This window comes from Podarcis vaucheri, assembly GCF_965113315.1.
Source record: "Podarcis vaucheri genome assembly, chromosome: 7".
NCBI lineage: Eukaryota > Metazoa > Chordata > Lepidosauria > Squamata > Lacertidae > Podarcis > Podarcis vaucheri.
The window spans coordinates 43,255,491-43,272,512 of NC_138765.1; the positions used below are offsets into that span (position 1 = coordinate 43,255,491).

Below are 17,022 nucleotides of genomic sequence, written 5' to 3' on the forward strand. Positions count from 1 at the left end.
TTCAGCCCAAGGACAGCATCACCTTGTGAGCAAACCTATGTTCAAAGGCACTATGTTCAAAGGCATAAGCACTCAAGGATGGTACAAAGCAGCGGCCAGTAAAGAGTGTGTTTGCTAGAGAGGCAGTGTGGTCTGGGGAGAGTTCTAAGGGCCAGATATTGAGGCCTGGAGGGCCACATTCAACCCCCCACCTGGAGGTTCACTATTCCTGCCTTGGAACCATAGGGTGGTATTCAACAGAGTTTATTCGGGATAGACCCATGGAAATTAATGGACATGACTAGGTAAACTCCATTAATTTCAATGGGTGTGCTTTGAATAAAGCTTCATTTTTGTCTGCTTTATTGCTGTTGTCAATTTTTTTTTTAAAAAAAACCACACCTGTTGAGCTATTGTTTTAAATTATATTGTTAGCTACATTGGACTTGTTGAGGAACGGTAAATGTTAAAATAAACAATTTATCTGGGGAGAAATTTGGATGAGGAGTATTTTGGAAGCTCTTCCACCTACCATATCTCCTCTTTCAGAGAGTGGTGGGAGGGGGGAGACCTAATGCTGTGCAGTGACAAAATGGGATTTAATAAAAGGTTGCACAGGAAATAAAGGAAATAAGATTATACTAATTCAAACACTCCATAAAGAATGGACCTGCTGCCTTAATTCAGGCAATTTGAATTATTAATGATTCTTTTTTCTTTCTTTCCTCCCCGAATACTCTGTGAATGTTCCCTTGGTAAGACTTCCTCAATGCCTGGATCAGGAAATTGGGGAAATCAGTTTTCTAAAAGGTCAAATGCTAACAGCGAGCAAGATTTGTTCTTTCACACATGGCCTGGTTTCCTTCACTGGCAGAGGCTGGAAATCATAACCTCACACGTTCTGTACGGAGAGCAAAGGAAAGAATAAGCACCCAATGTCCGTGAGCTACCTTTCTCTGTGCAGAATACAATCCTGTAAAATGCAAGGCACTTTCCCCTGAGGGTCAGATTGGCTAATGAAAACCACATATCTTAAAATACAATTCACAAGCAATAGGAGATGAAATACTACAACAGAAAGCTTTAAAAAAATGCATTCAAAAGCCCGAGAAAACACAGGAGCCAAGCATCATTCCCTGCCCGAGTAAGATCTACAAACTTGGGGCAACACAGGGAGGCCACTGAAAATGGCATCCCCGCAATGGTTTCTCTCCATGTCATTGTGACATCATCATAGTGCGCCTTCATCCAAAGCTTTGCTCTCTGGTGTTGCCTGAAGGGCCTTCCCTTGCTGGAAGACTTCAAAGAGAAAGGAGACAGGCATCTGATGGGTGTTTCCCATATCTCAGGGATGAGGTCCTTTGCAGCTCAAGGGCCATATTCCCTTTGAGAAAACTTCCCAGAGCCACATGCCAGTGGTGGATGGGGCCAGAGGCAAAAGTGAGTGGGGCAACATGTGTACATTTCACCTATGGCACACACAAGCACACCCCTCTCTAGTCACCTACTTGACTTACAAGAGGCATTACTAGAGTTCAAGCCAAGGAAAAAGACTTGGGATGTGAAGCAGGGCCAGTGAGCGGTGTGGCCTGGGAAGAGTTCTGAGGGCCAGATAGAGAAGCCTAGAGGGCCGCAATCAACCTGGGGCCTGAGATTCCCCATCCCTGCTATAGGGGTTGGACTAGGTACAAAATCCCTTATAATTTTTTTTCTGTAATTCCCAAACCAGAGCCAATGTTGTCAATCTGAGGCAGGAACACTGGTACCATGTTCTTGTGACGTGAGTCACCTTCACATATTAACTGTATAAAGAGGGTCCGTGTAATTAAAAAGAAATACGTTTTCCTGAGTCACTGAGATTTCATGCCCTACTGACCTCCTCCTCTACCAGAAACAGGGCCAATCTCCATGCAAGAGCATAAAATGGACCCAATTTAGACATTAAAAAATGGCAACATTCAGAATCCAGAGGCATAAAATTTCAGTCACCCAGGATACTCTGCAGTTGGCCTCACAGTCATCAAATTCCAACAAAAAATATTTCAAAGGGAGTGTCTATGGTAAAAACTGTTGAATTAGAATTTATCAGCAAGTTTGATTTGATTGCTTAGAGCTCAGTCGAAACCAAGGTTTCCTTTCCCACTACAGATGTGAAATTATTGATTGGATTATATTGTTCCCAACACTGCAAATTGTCGCTGTGCTTATCTTGGTTTCCTTTGACGCCACAGCTTTTGTGCTGGACCACTTCAGCATGAGGGTGGGAGTGGTACTGCACAACCTGAATGCTCCAGTGGAATAGAACAGCCACCTGGACAGACAAAATTAGTATCCAAGGTATGTAAGTTCTAAGGTGAACTTAACTCCCTAAACAGTAGTCGTAATAATGATAAGCCTGAAGCCCCATGTCATTTCTTCTAGGCTGTTGTAGATCATTTCTAAGGGTACATTTTGAAATTCTGATAAACTATAGAAACAAGTGACTCACCTGAAAAAGACCTGCTACTGTCTTGGGCTCCCTGTTTCAAGATTCATTCAGCCTTTCCTTCTGTAGCATAAGCTTGTTAAAGTCGGGTTCCTTTCCTGAAATAAAATGAATATAATTCAATGTTACTTGTGAAGATTTGGGAATGAGCAAGACGTCTCTCTCCCTCTCTGAGTTACGATCATGCTGGATTATGTCCCAGCGTGAAATGTAAAATCATTATGTGCTTCTTTGTGAGACCTTTTGTTATCCATGGCTGTATTTATTTCTCTGCCTGAAAAAAAATATGTCTGTGTAACTTGCACAGTTTCCATTTTATTTTGAACACTGTCTCAGCCACATTACAGTTATTTCTGGAAAACATTGCTAAAACTGTGCATCGCTGTTATTGTTGTTTGGTTTTTTCAATGCTGATTTAATATGTGAGTCTGATTCATGTGGGCAAATCTGATATGCATGAAATCAAGGGATGCACAAGGAGGGAGGAAGAGAGAGAGGAAAAGGAAGAAAGGTGGGAAGATTCCACAAGGAATTTGTAATAAAAATTTGCCTACAGTGGACAAAAATTAAATAGCCAAGTTCAAAATAAATGCCTTTGACCTATCAAAACCAGAGCATAAGGTTTCTACGATTTATTTTATGAGTTTGTTAAATGATACAACAATGAAATAATATGTTCCAACTCAAAACGATAATGCAGAGCTAGAAAAGGACACCCATGTGCCTTATGGCTGGTCAGCGTACCTGTCCATAGGCTACACCAGAATTGGATGGAATACTCCGCTAGGGATGAGGGATAAATTGGAGTCAGTTCACATTTAATCTAATTCACACTTTCCAAAACAATGGGGACCAAAACACAGCCAGCCTTTCCAACTCACACTTCTCCAAATGTTGAATGCATTATATTAGGCTAAAGTGCACATAAAATATCATGGGGAAAGACATGATATTAGGCAAACTTGCTTTGCAAAATATGTATATTAGACAAGATTACATTTAAAATGTGCATAGAAGGAGAAATTTGCACTTAAATGCTGGTGTGTTTTCATGAGAACTTGAAAAAATACAAACTGATCTAGAAAACTGGAGAAGTGAATATCTGGAAAGTAAGAAACTGGGAGAAGTCCGCTCACCCTTCCTGGTGGAAGCACTCCCCCTGCCCTTCACAATCCAATGAGGGAGGCCCTGATGCCTACGCCCAATGTCTTACATCTGTGGTCAATAAAAGTTGTGGCCTGAATTGACCCAAACACTAGTGTCATGTCTCATTATTCAGGGAATTTTGGCAGGCCGTAGGGTGGGGAGACACCTGGGCATGCAGACCACAATGGACAGGTTCACCCACCCTTGCCCTCCACACTCTCATGCAGGAGTCCCCCTCTCCCACATCCCGCTCTTATGATCACGTACTCCATGCTCCCTTTTGTAAACTAGAGATACCAAGGATTGCACTGGGGACTTTCTGCAGGTAAACCATATGCTCTGCTACCTAGCCACGTTGTCACCGTATGGGGAGTGAAATCAGCAAGAGAAAATTTAGCAACACACATGTTAATAGTGGAACAATGGGGGGGATTGTAGTTTAAAAAAATGAGCTTGTTTATTTTACATTGGCACGACAAAGAACAAGTCTCTGCTGGGGGGAGTCTAAGAGTAGGGAATGTAAATGAAATAGTAAAATAACTTGGGGAAAGGTGATGATGAAGAATATTAATATTGAAATATATTTAAATGACTGATGATGTGGCTTTTTAATAAAATATTAAACTTGCATTTTTTTAGAATTCATAGGCTATTCAAAATAACTGTGCATTATTGCAGTGTTGTATAACATTCTGCTAAACATCTCTGCATATTATTAGGAACAATAAATATATTTTATATATTATAAATATATATTTAAAATCATTTAAAAATGGTAAACAGGGGAAATGCATTCTTAAGTGATGCTGATGGCATATACACCAATACATAATCTCATACATAGTTCCCTGGCCTCAACCACATGGGAATCTTTCCTGCCCACATTCTCCCAGTGAAAATATACCAGTGCTCCATCCTTGGTTTAATCAATGGGTGTGGAGTTACATTGGTTCCCTTTTCTAATTCTGATATGGCTACAGGCTATAAGAGAGCAGAACCCTCAGGAGTGGCTCCGTCGACTAGCTAAGTGTTAAAGTTTCCCTCCATGGACCAGGTAGAATCAAATCCAAGAGTTATGAGGCAGTAAGGACTGTAAACAGATATTCCCCCTGTTGGTCCGGCAGCAAGAATTGCTATTGATTTTTGTTTTGTTTTGTTTTAGACGAAGAAACTATGTTGATGTGTGAAAATACTCCCCCCTCCCTCCGGTGAATAGTTTCTATCAATCTGTTGGAAGTTCACTGCACAATTGCCAAGGCTGGTGTCTTTCGGAGGAAGTCAGCACCAGAAGTCTTCGTGAAAAGCTACATTTGCACATTTACAGATTGCGATGAGGATGGAAATTGGCTGCAGTCAGCAAGGGGGAATCAAGCTACAGTACATATAGCAGAAGTAACTCACAGCCCCTCCAAGTGTTTCTGCCTAGACTCTTTCAAGTATCTGAGAAAAAGGCTGCCAAAGCATGTCACCCCAAGTACAGATACACAAACATAGCAGGACTGAAATCAGGACTTGAATGTAGGAAGGTGCCTTATAATATTGTCCCATCTAGCTCAGTACTGTTTACACTGACTGGCAGGGCTCCCCCAGGTTTTTGACAAGGGGTCTCTCCCAGCCCTACCTGGAGATACCGGGGATCGAACTTAGGGTCTCCTGCATACAAATCAGATGCTCTCCCATGGAGTTACTGTACTTGATTTGCACACTCCTATAGCAGCAATAACCAGAGAGGAATGTAGGAGATGCTAGGCAGAGAGACATGATTCTGCCTGAGATTGTCCAGGTTCCTCAGCTGGACATTTGCCAGGCAACAAGAGACAGGGGTGGCAGAGATTTTGTGGGTTTTTCTTGATGAAATCATTCCATGCCTCACAGGACATTTCAAAGCAAGGGCCCGCATTCATACACAAGCAGCGAAAAGCTGGAGAATGTAATTTAGTTTTCATGAGAAAATGCTCTGGATTTCCCAAAGCCTTCTTTGTGAAAGCAAACTACACATCCTTGATTTTTCATTGGATTAATACTGGGGATTGCAAAAGAAACAGCACCCTTGCTTTGAAAAAAAAATGGCATTAAGGGTGCTTTCAGAAGACTGTAGGTCTCATGGACTTTTTGTCACCAGAACATATACTGAGTCAGAGCACTGGTCAATCTGGATAATATTGCCAACAATGAGGGGCAGTGGTTCTCCAGGGCTTCTCAGCCCAACCTGGAGATGGCAGGGATTGAACCTGCAACCTTTTGCTTGCAAAGCGTATGCTCTTCCACTCAGCTACAGCCGTTCCCCAGCTCTGTCCCGACATCTTTCAAGTTGGTTTCACTAAGGATTTTAGTGATCTTGGGGTTAAGCTTTCCACATTCAGTGATAAGACTATAGACTTTAATGGAGTGGCTGAGTGAGGGAAGGATTCACACCCAGTACAGACCCCAAATACGCCTTCCCCGAGGTAGTTCATCCTATGACCTGAAGAGGTCACATTGACATCATCTTCTGGTTCTCAAGCTCCACCCCAGAAACCATGACCAAGCCATAATATTAATAATAATAATAAATTTATTATTTAAACCCCGCCCATCATGGTTTCCCCAGCCACTCTGGGCAGCTCCCAACAGAATATTAAAAACACAACAAAACATCACACATTTAAAACTTCCCTAAACAGGGCTGCCTTCAGATGTCTTCTAAAAGTCAGATAGTTGTTTATTCCCTTGACATCTGATGGGAGGGCGTTCCACAGGGTGGGTGCCACCATCGAGAAGGCCCTCTGCCGGTTCCCTGCAACCTCATTTCTCGCAGTGAGGGAACCGCCAGAAGGCCCTCGGAGCTGGACCTCAGTGTCCAGGCTGAACGATGGGGGTGGAGATGCTCCTTCAGGTATACTATTCCCCTCCTCAATACAATCAGAGCCACTGCTGTAAAAAAAAAACAACAACCCACTTTAAATACAAGAAGGTTCTGCTTGTGGTGGCAGAGATGCGGCCTATTCAAATTCAGGCTGCCGCTGAAGCAACATCTTAGATTATCGTGCTGATATGTCAGCACACAGCCTCAATGAATTCCACGCTGCTGTTGAAGCAACATCCAAGGCTATCCTGCTCATGTGTTAGCAAGCATCCTGATCTCCCATGGAGCTGCCCAAGGTGTTGTTCATGCCTGAGCACATACATGTGCCTGCTTGGAACAAACCTGCTTCTTGGAAATAAACTCCTTTGGCTCCTGATTCAACCTCCTGCTTGGGTTTCCATACAAACTGCCCATGCTCACGGGCTGGGCCAAGATAAAGATATTCTGGGGAGTGCCAGAGACCAGTTTTATTCTCCACGGGATAAGATGAAGGCATTCTTTGTACAACTGGGTCATAACAAAAACATTTCCCCTCCCTGCCCCAAACGTGTAGGAAGGGTTCCTGTAAACTGCTGCTCACAATATTTTTGAGGAGCTAGCTGGATGCGTGACCCATCCTTGCCCAGTTCCAATTCATTTCAGAGAGCTTGGTCTGGTCATCTATCTAGAACGGGGTGTAGGGATTAAGATGGGGACAATACTTAAATTCAGAGAGCACGATCAAGATACTAGTTGTTCTAAGCAGAGCCCCATTGAAAACCACACTTTTGGTACTTAACTTTGGCTTGATCACACCCAGGTAGCCTAATACATTTAAAGCAAAGTTATTCACATTATTAAATGAAATATAATTTTGATTATTTTTAACTGTTTCCCAAAGCACCAAACCAGGATCCAAAACAAATCCTGTGGTCAGTGCACATCCATACTGAGGGCATATCTGCTCATGCACTTCAGTTCAAAGAGTCCATCCTTTCCTGTGTTTTGCTCACTGTTTCCTCTGTGGAGCAAGGTTTGCACAGTTAAAGTTACCTATACATGATAGAAGGACATTGTCCTAGCAGGACACAGCAAGAGAGACCACTCTTTGTACATTTCCACTGCATTCCAAATATATATTTAAAAATATCCTAAAAGACACATTTGAGAAGCAGAACGCTGTAGCTGGACAGCCAAATATTTGCATTTTAAAGTTTTTCTCCCTACCCCTAAATTTAGCAACCGGAATGTGTAAGCAGATAAATAAAACAGTGCTCTCCTCAGTAAAATGAAGGAGGCAGCAGTCTCAAGAAATGGGAGGACACGCCAAGGGGAGCTGTTTAGCAAAAAGTCTCTGCCAATATCAAGGCACAAGCAAAGTGGCTCTAGTTGGTAGCACCTCCTTTATAAGAAGAGTCCAAAATGCAGCTGATGTTCCATTTAGAACTCATATAACCCCTGTTCTAAAATAGCTGCACCAATTGTTTCTAGGCCCAATTCAAGGCGCTCCCATTAGCATTTAAACCCCAAACAACTTAGGCGCCAAAGAGCTGAAAAACTGCCTCATTCCCTACAGACCTCCTCGGGTGCAAGCACTGCCAGAGGGGGCCTCTTAGTAGTTCCATTGTCAGACTAGAGGTCCATCTAGCTCAGTATTGTCTACACTGACTGGCAGCTGCTCTCCATGGTTTCAGGCAGGGGTCTTTTTCAGCCTTGTCTGGAGATCTTGGGGACTGAATCTGGGAGCTTTTGCACACAAGGTATGGACTGTATCACTGAGCTAAAAGAAACACATATACCCCTCTCAGCATCCGCCCTGACAACACAGTTAAACCTGTGGTGGGTGGAAACCATTCAGATAAATTTGGAATTTGCTTGGTGATTACGAGCCAAAAGTTCACATCTTTTCTGAGAGCTATCTCCATCTGTGTAGTGTTGCGAGACTCATTTTGCTCTCCTTGTTGTTGCTGAAACACCTCAATTTTCCAATGAAAATATATAGGGATATGGGAGGAAGAGGAGGAGAAAGAGAGACAGTTGCCTAAGTCCTGGACAGTAATTGCAGGTGAAACAGACCCCTGATCTCTCCCACAAATGCATCTCTTTCTCTTTCTCCAGGGAACTGTGCACTCCCTGAACTACTGATACAGGACACAACTCAGGAAAGGCTTCTGAGCCTTGGGAGTTAGAGAGCTGAGCACATTTCCCTGGAGCATGAAGATATATAAGTTTTAGAAGGCTTTTTCACAGCTATGTATGAGCAGCGACTGTACTTCATGTCCAGGTCTTGGACAATAAGTAAATGAAATCTTAAGGGACACCTGGCATATTTTGCAGAAACATGTTTTTGAAAGGTTCAAGCCAGAGAAGTACTTTGTGGGGAATAAATGCTTGATTCATAATACATTGAGACATAAGAGTTGGACAGATCTGTACTCTGGACCAAGTAATTACAAAGATTAGTGGTGAACACCCACCCACCCAGAGGGATGGGTGAATCTGCCCATGTTGGTTTTTCTAAAACAAAAAAAAGGGGGGGGTTCTCATTTTTCCAGTCTTACATTTAGTTCTCCATAATTCCATAATTCATCCTTTTAGTGCAAATTTCTCCCAATATAAACATTTTTATGTGCACCTTTGCCCGACACACACATTTTTGCAAAGCAATTCCCCAAATAAAATGCATTTGGTGTATGTTGTTTTCACTAATGCATGTATTTATTTTATTTTAATGCATTTTCATGCAAAATTTGCCAAAGTGTAACATTCAAAGGATGGTTGTGTTTCCATTTGTATATTGGTTCAGAAAGTGTGAATTAAGAAAGTTTGCCTCTAAATAAGAACGGGATAAGATCTCTCTCCCATCCCAACCTACCAAAGGAGGTATTGGGGATTTGGGGGATTGGTAAACTCAAATAACTTTTGGGTGAGGGTAGGCTTCCCTTAGGGATGTGGGTGGCGCTGTGCTCTAAACCACTGAGCCTAGGGCTTGCTGATTGGAAGGTCAGTGGTTCAAATCCCCGCAACAGGGTGAGCTCCTGTTGCTCGGTCCCAGCTCCTGCCAACCTAGCAGTTCAAAAGCACACCAAAAAAGTGCAAGTAGATAAATAGGTACTACTCCGGCGGGAAGGTAAACAGCATTTCCATGCACTGCTCTGGTTTTCCCAGAAGTGGCTTAGTCATGCTGGCCACATGACCTGGAAAAACTGTCTGAAGATAAACATTGGCTCCCTCGGCCAGTAAAGCGAGATGAGCACTGCAACCCCAGAGTTGTTTGCGACTGGACTTAACTGCCAGGGGTCCTTTACCTTTACCTTTTTAGGCTTCCCTTAAATATACAGTGGTGCCTCGCAAGACGAAAATAATCCGTTCCGCGAGTCTCTTCGTCTAGCGGGTTTTTCGTCTTGCGAGGCATTCGTCTTGCGGGGCACCACTGTAAAATGGTTTTTTTGTTTTTCATTTTGCATGGGGTGGAATAAAATAAAAGCTTTGGCACCACTTCAGACACCAGTAGCCCTGTTGTATTTCTTTTGGAAGAGAATAATCCATGAGACGACACTGCGCTGTGGTGTAGCATTTGCTGCTTCCATTGGCCAGTTGTTGTTGTTTAAAAAAACAAACCCTCAAACACTTTGTCTTTAAGGTAAATCCACCACCTCCACATGTCTCTTCTTTAAGGTAAATCTACCTACCTGAAGAATCTTAGATTGCATCATTCTTCCCTCTGAAAGTAATGGAGGAGTCTCCATCAGATATTGGAGTCCATTAACCCAGGGTGGAATTCTAGTCCTACTCAGAGCAGACACATTGAAGTTGATGGTCAGGACCAACTTAGTTTCATTAAGAGCAATGAGTCTACTCTGAAAAGCACTTAGCTGACTAGAGCCCCCAGATTCCAATATTGTCCCTACGGTGACAGTCTTTTAAAACAAGCATGGTACAGTTGATACAATGCCAGATACAATGACTGAGGAGACCCAGATTCAAATGATGCAGGTATAACACTCTCTAGCTCAGGTGTAGCCAATGTAGCACCTTCCAGATGTTTTGGACTACAGCTCCCATCCGCCTCAGCTGGCATGGTCAATAGGCAGAGATGACTGAAGTTGCAGCCCACATAGAGGGCACCAGACTGGCTGCCCATGCACTAGGTGCTCCTTAGGCAAGTCACCATCTTTAGGATAGTTGTGCGGATCATATAGGAGGGGAAGAGCATCCTGAGCTCCTGAGGGGGAAGGGTGGTTTATATATAAATACATTATTAAATATTGGAAGCATCTTAAGTATGGTGTAAGACTCTTATGCCACTAGTGTAGGGCAGGCTTGCTTTTGCAAATTGCATTATAGATGCAGCAAATAGGCTGACAGAAGGTAGTTCTTTCTATTTTTGATGGCCACTAGGGATGTTGGAGAATTCCATTAGAAATGAAAATGGGAGTGGAAAATGCTACAATTTGCATGTTTGTTGGAGGTTAGGAATGGAAATCATGGTAGCGAATGCAGAATAGTATTTGCTATTGTTTCTTTAGCCTGCAAATGCTCCTTAAATAGTTTTTTTTGGGGGGGCATTGTTTTTAATGTTTTTCTTCCATGGAGATGCATTGAAATCAATTATATTATTGATTACATAATTCATTTAGTGAGTTTCAGTCATAGTGGATCGTAAGATGAACAACCCGGGTTTTAGTGAAAGCTGAATTATGGCAGAGCAGAGGCAGCACTGAATGTGACAAGCCTAGAACAGGACCAAAATGGCCATCTACCAGCAGCTGCAGATTGTTTACATTAGCAGGGGTGGACTAGATGGCCCTTGAAATCCCTTCTGACACTTTGATTACAGTCTACTCACCAACGGCTTTCTCCACTGCTTTAAGATTCACAAGCTCTTCATCTCCACAAGTCTCATTGAACCTTTTCTTTGAAGGAAACATGCATGGCATCAAGCTTTTTACAATCAGTCAAGGTGGGGCTTTTAGGATAGGAGGAGGGGCCCGAATCTACCTCTATACTTTTGAAAAATGTCAGCAGAGACATTTCTGCCATCAGTTTCCTGCCAAGACTAATAACAATGAGGTCCATATTTTCTGCAGCAACTTAAACATGTGTATGCTCCCCTAAGCTGTATTCTCAGAACTTTTAAGGCCTGATTTTCTTCTTGGTACTCTTACATGCAGGGCAGAAATACGGCTGCAAATAAACCCTCATTGGCATAATTATGGTGCACAGCCCTGGTGCTTGAGTCATATGCCCTCTGAATGGAAAAAAAAAAATTATCAGCATGCAAAATTGCTATGAAAATTTACCAGTCTAGCAATGAAGCCGTCCTTCCCTGTACCTCAATAATAATTTTAACAATCCAAGTCACTTAAAACCTGCTTCCAAGCTGAGCGCATATTGTGGGTTTTTCCTGGGTAAGCAGAATTTCCTATGACTGCAATTCAATAAGTTATATCCCAGAAACAGTCATCAAATTCATGTCGCTATTCATTCTTGAACAGGGCAGGAGCCTTAAAATCTATCATCAAGAGAACAGGGAAGTAGAATGGCTTGTTCTTCTCAAAAAGCAAAATAATGGGGCCCAAGAATAATGCATAAAAAGTGCAATTGCAGCCTAAATGAACACATTCAGCGCAAGCTGAAAGGGAACCTCTTAGGAAATAACAATAGACCTGCTTGGCTGGTAAAATACATCATTAAGCTGCACAAAACTAAGGTCGCTTCTTTGTCTTCTGTAAAGACATAGGCATTTTGGAAGGAAAGGTTTCTCTTGATGCATAGTTTGCTGGATGCATATAATACTGGAATTGGAGCAGAGAGACCCAAGTTCTAACCATGAACCCACTACAGTATGAGTGCATCTTATGTGGAGGTTTGGTTCCAAGGGGCCATATAGAAATAAACAGAAAATACATATATACAGAATATACGTATACAGAAAAATGTGCATACTCAAACTGCCCCCTTGTAACCACTACCACGTAAGCACCCCTTGCCTTCTGAAGCCGGCACAATAAGAGGGCCTTGTCTGGCAAGCAAGGCAGACGGCTTAAAAGCTCTTTCTGTGCTGGGAATACCTGGTACAATAAGACACCTGGTGCCAGCAGTTCCCATGGGAACTCACACAGTCTGAGATCTCGCAAAAGCATCCCTGAACTCACATGCCGAGTAGGTCTTTTCTCCTAAGAAAGGCAAAGAGCTTGAAAGCTTCCGGTTCGGCGCCAGCGCTAATGGCTGCTCTCTCTCCGAGCTCCGGAGAGAGGACGGCTCTGCGAGTTCGGGTCTGACCCGCTTCGGCAAGCGGGGGACCCCTAAAATCACAGGAACGGATCCTGTGAACAAGGAGATTCGGTGGGCACCCGAAGCGCCCCCTCTTTACCGCAGAAAGAGCCTTTTTAAAGGCTCCGGAACGACAACGGGGGAGCGCGGTGCTGAGAATCGCTACCCAGCCCGCAGAGTGAAGCCGCGTCGCCATTAGTGGAGAGCGCCGATTCCCTTCCTGAATAATCTGAACAAAAAAGACCCGTGAGTAAGACTGAACCTCTATTCGAATTAAAACTACCTGAAATTAGGCTGAAAACGGGAAAGGCAAAAATTAAGGAAGTCTGCCTTCCCCCGACTGCATGACAATCAAAGCAACGAAAGTTACTAAGCTGCATCCGTAAGGGAAAATCGTTTTTAAATGCTTGAACCCGACATTTGGACTTTGACTATCCCCTCCAGCTTGCAGGGCAGAGGGGAGGAAAAAGTGACTTTATAAGCTGCATGACTAATTTAAAGGAAAAGGAAACTTTCTGCAGCCTCCAACCTGGTACGAACTGCTCATAAAACAAAGGAACACTGAACTGACTTCAGATTCCTGTGAAAGTAACAAAGTGGAAGCTTTATTGTTTATTTGTTACAAAGTTTTGGGACTTTGTGGATACATTATATCAGGGAAGGCTGGGACTCTATTTACTGGGAAAGTGTTGCATTATACTTATAGAAGCCTCCTGATAAATTTGCTTTTTAACACTCTTTATTTCGGTTTGCGGACATTCTGATTTGCTCCCTCTAGAGGGTAAACTAAAAGTTGCTACGCTTTGGGACAGTGGAATTTTCTTAGGAGAAGGCTCTTGTGGGAAACGACCTTGGGATATGAGTGGCCCAGCAGACGAGATAAGCACGAGAGCCAAGACAAGGCAATATCAACAACAGCTGCAGCAACACAAGAAAAGAGGCTCGATCTCAGGAATAACTTCTACAGTGACAACAGGACAAGAAAGAGGTACAGCAGTCTCCATGGATGCAGTATCGCAAGCCCTTCTTAAGATAAATCAATCCCTGGAGAATTTAACAAAGCAAACGGCAGAGAACACTAAGAAATTGACAGAGAACTCACAGAAATTGACAGACTTGACAGCAAGACTTGATTTGAATACAGAATCTATAAATAAGCTTACGCAAGAGAACTCTGCCACACGTCAAATTGCGGAGGAAGCCAGAACTATTGCTGGAGAGACTCAGGAAAAATTAGAACCGATTGCCAGGAAGGTCTATGACCACGATGCAACTCTGGCACTGTGGGAACTACAAAGAAAAGAAAGGAATCTGAAATTACGATCAATTCCAGAGGACGAAGGAGACAATCTCACGGACTTTTTAACGAAGGAGTTTGCTGATGCTTGGGAAGACTTAGAGGAAGACGAAATCAAAATCACAACGGCATTCAGACTGGGCAGAAGACAGAATAGAAAGGTACCGAGAGACTGCTTGATCACCTTGAGATCGAAGGAGGAAAGAGACAAAATATTAAGACTGCATTTTGAAAAGGACTTACAAATTGGGAATTCACCGATACAGATCTTTAAAGATATCCCTAAACATATTCTGGACTTGAGAGCTTCTTATAAGGACCTGGTTTACCTGCTCAAGAAGAACAATATTCGTTTCAGGTGGGAATTTCCACAGGGACTGTCCTTTGACTATAGGGGGAAGAAGGTGAAAATAAAGACGACACAGGATAAAGACAGCTTCCTGCATAAAAATCAAGAAGATCTACAGAAAGGAACTGTAGACCCAATTGCTGAGCAAAGGAGTGTAATAGATATCTTGAACCTCTCATTTGGACAGAACCTTCCACCACCAACAGAGGAGGAACAACAATTGGGAGCAGTTGGAGGAATACCAGAAAAATAACAAGATGGCCCTGCAATTCCTTAGCTGGAATTGTAATGGGATGAACATGCCTTTGAAGAGACGACAAGTATTCCACATTTTGTACAGAGAACAACTGGACGTGATTTGTTTACAGGAAACTCACATAACCAGAGCCCACAGGAGACTGCTTATGAATAAAAAATTGGGACAAGAATTTATCTCGTCGGACAAAGTGAAAAAAAGAGGAGTTGTGATTTATGTAAAAGAGAAGTGGGCCCCAAAAATGATTTTTAAAGATGAAGAAGGAAGATATTTAGCGGTGGAGATTCAAGCACAAGGAGAAAAATTTTTGATAATTGGGATTTATGCACCAAATGAAGGTAAAGCAGAATTCTTCAAAAAACTTCATGAAACCCTGATGGACTATTTGGAATATAACATGATAATCATGGGAGATATGAATGGTGTAGTTTCTACAAACATGGACAAGACACAAAGACTGATACTCACTAAAGAAGGGAGACTCCCGAAGACTTTTTTTGAAATGACTGAAAATATGGACTTAATAGACATTTGGAGAACAAGGAACCCTCTTGAAAGAGAGGGAACCTTTTTCTCCCAAGCAAAGATGACCTGGACCAGAATCGACCAAATCTGGATTACTAGTGGAATGGCTCCGAAGATTAAGAAGGTAGAAATCTGCCCAAAAACCTGCTCCGACCATAACGCCGTGAAGATGGAAATGAAACTTACAACAACTGGTCAGTTTAGATGGAGAATGAATGACACCCCGTTTCGAGATAGAGAGTTCCACTTGAAGGCCCAAAAAACCTTAAAGGACTATTTTGAAATCAATCTAAGGGGCGATGTGGAAAGAAGAGTGATCTGGGACGCAAGTAAAGCTGTGATGCGAGGGTTTTTGATTCAACAAAACTCAATAAAGAAGAGAAAGCAGAAGGAGAAAAGAGAAAAATTTTTGGAAAAGATAAAAGAAGGAGAGAAAAAATTAAGGTCAAAACCAAAGTCCCAGGAGATTTTGAGGGAGATTAAATTGTATCAAACACAATATATGGAATTGATGAACCAAGAGATAGAGTGGAAAATAAAGCAAATGAGACAAAAGACATTTGAGTCGGCAGACAAATGTGGCAAACTCTTGGCATGGCAACTCAAGAAAAGACAGAAATTAAATACAGTTTCAAGTTTGGAAGTGGATGGAAGGACCATATCTAAACCAAATGAGATAAGAAACTGTTTTGTGAGTTATTTCAAAAAACTTTATTCCCAAGGATTACAAAATGAAGAAGACATAGATAAATTCCTTAATAAACATGGATTACAAAAAATCTCTCCTCAAAGTAAGGTGGATCTAAACCAGAGAATAACAGAACAAGAGATAGAGGGTGCCATTCAGGACATGCAATTGGGCAAATCTCCAGGGCCAGATGGACTGACTTCCAGATATTACAAATCGTTAAAGGAATGGTTGATACAACCGTTAAAGGATGTCTGTAATGAGATCTTAGAGGGAAAAAAGGCACCTGAATCGTGGAAAGAAGCATATATTTCACTCATACCAAAGACAGAGACTGAAAAGACTCAATTGAAGAACTACCGCCCAATCTCGTTACTCAATGTGGATTACAAAATTTTTGCAGACATTTTAGCAAAAAGATTCAAAAGAGTATTGATGGAAAAGATTCATAGAGACCAAGCAGGCTTTCTCCCAAAGAGACACCTCTCAGACAATGTTAGGAATATAATAGACATTTTGGAAAAGTTAGAGGTGAACATAAATACTAAAGCAGTTTTGATATTTGTGGATGCGGAGAAAGCCTTTGACAACATTTCTTGGAGTTTTATGAAAAAGAACCTTCATGGGATGGGGGTAGGACAAGGTTTTGAGAATGGTATGGGTGCAATATATTCCGAACAAAAAGCTAAGTTGATTGTAAACAATGTAATAACTGAGGAACTTAAGATAGAAAAAGGAACACGACAGGGGTGCCCAATTTCCCCATTGCTTTTTATTTCGGTCCTGGAGGTGTTGCTGAACATGATTAGAGAGGACCAGCAAGTTAAAGGTGTACAGGTCGGAGCAAAACATTACAAGTTAAGGGCTTTCGCAGATGACTTAGTTCTGACTTTACAAGAGCCATACACTAGCACGAAAAAGGTGTTGGAGATAATTCAACAATTTGGCCAGGTAGCTGGATTTAAATTGAATAAACAAAAAACTAAAGTCTTAGGGAAAAACCTGACAGATATGGAGAAGAATAAGTTTCAAGAAGAGACGGGTTTGATGGTGGTTAAGAAGGTGAAATACCTAGGGGTTAATTTAACATCTAAAAATTTGAATTTATATAAGGACAATTATGAAAAATGTTGGTTAGAAATTAAAAAAGACTTAGAAATATGGTCAAATTTGAGATTATCAATGTTAGGCCGAATT

At 42.0% G+C, this 17,022-nt stretch overlaps 1 protein-coding gene across 1 annotated transcript in view; it reads right to left on the reverse strand.

Moving 5' to 3' along the window:
• The window catches only part of SMPD3 (sphingomyelin phosphodiesterase 3), a 122,871-nt gene that overhangs the window by 72,214 nt on the left and 33,635 nt on the right, over nt 1-17,022 (reverse strand). The window contains exon 2 of the mRNA XM_082232329.1: nt 2,468-2,562. The gene's annotated coding sequence lies outside the window, so the exon portion shown is untranslated. The remainder of the gene's footprint in view (nt 1-2,467; nt 2,563-17,022) is intronic.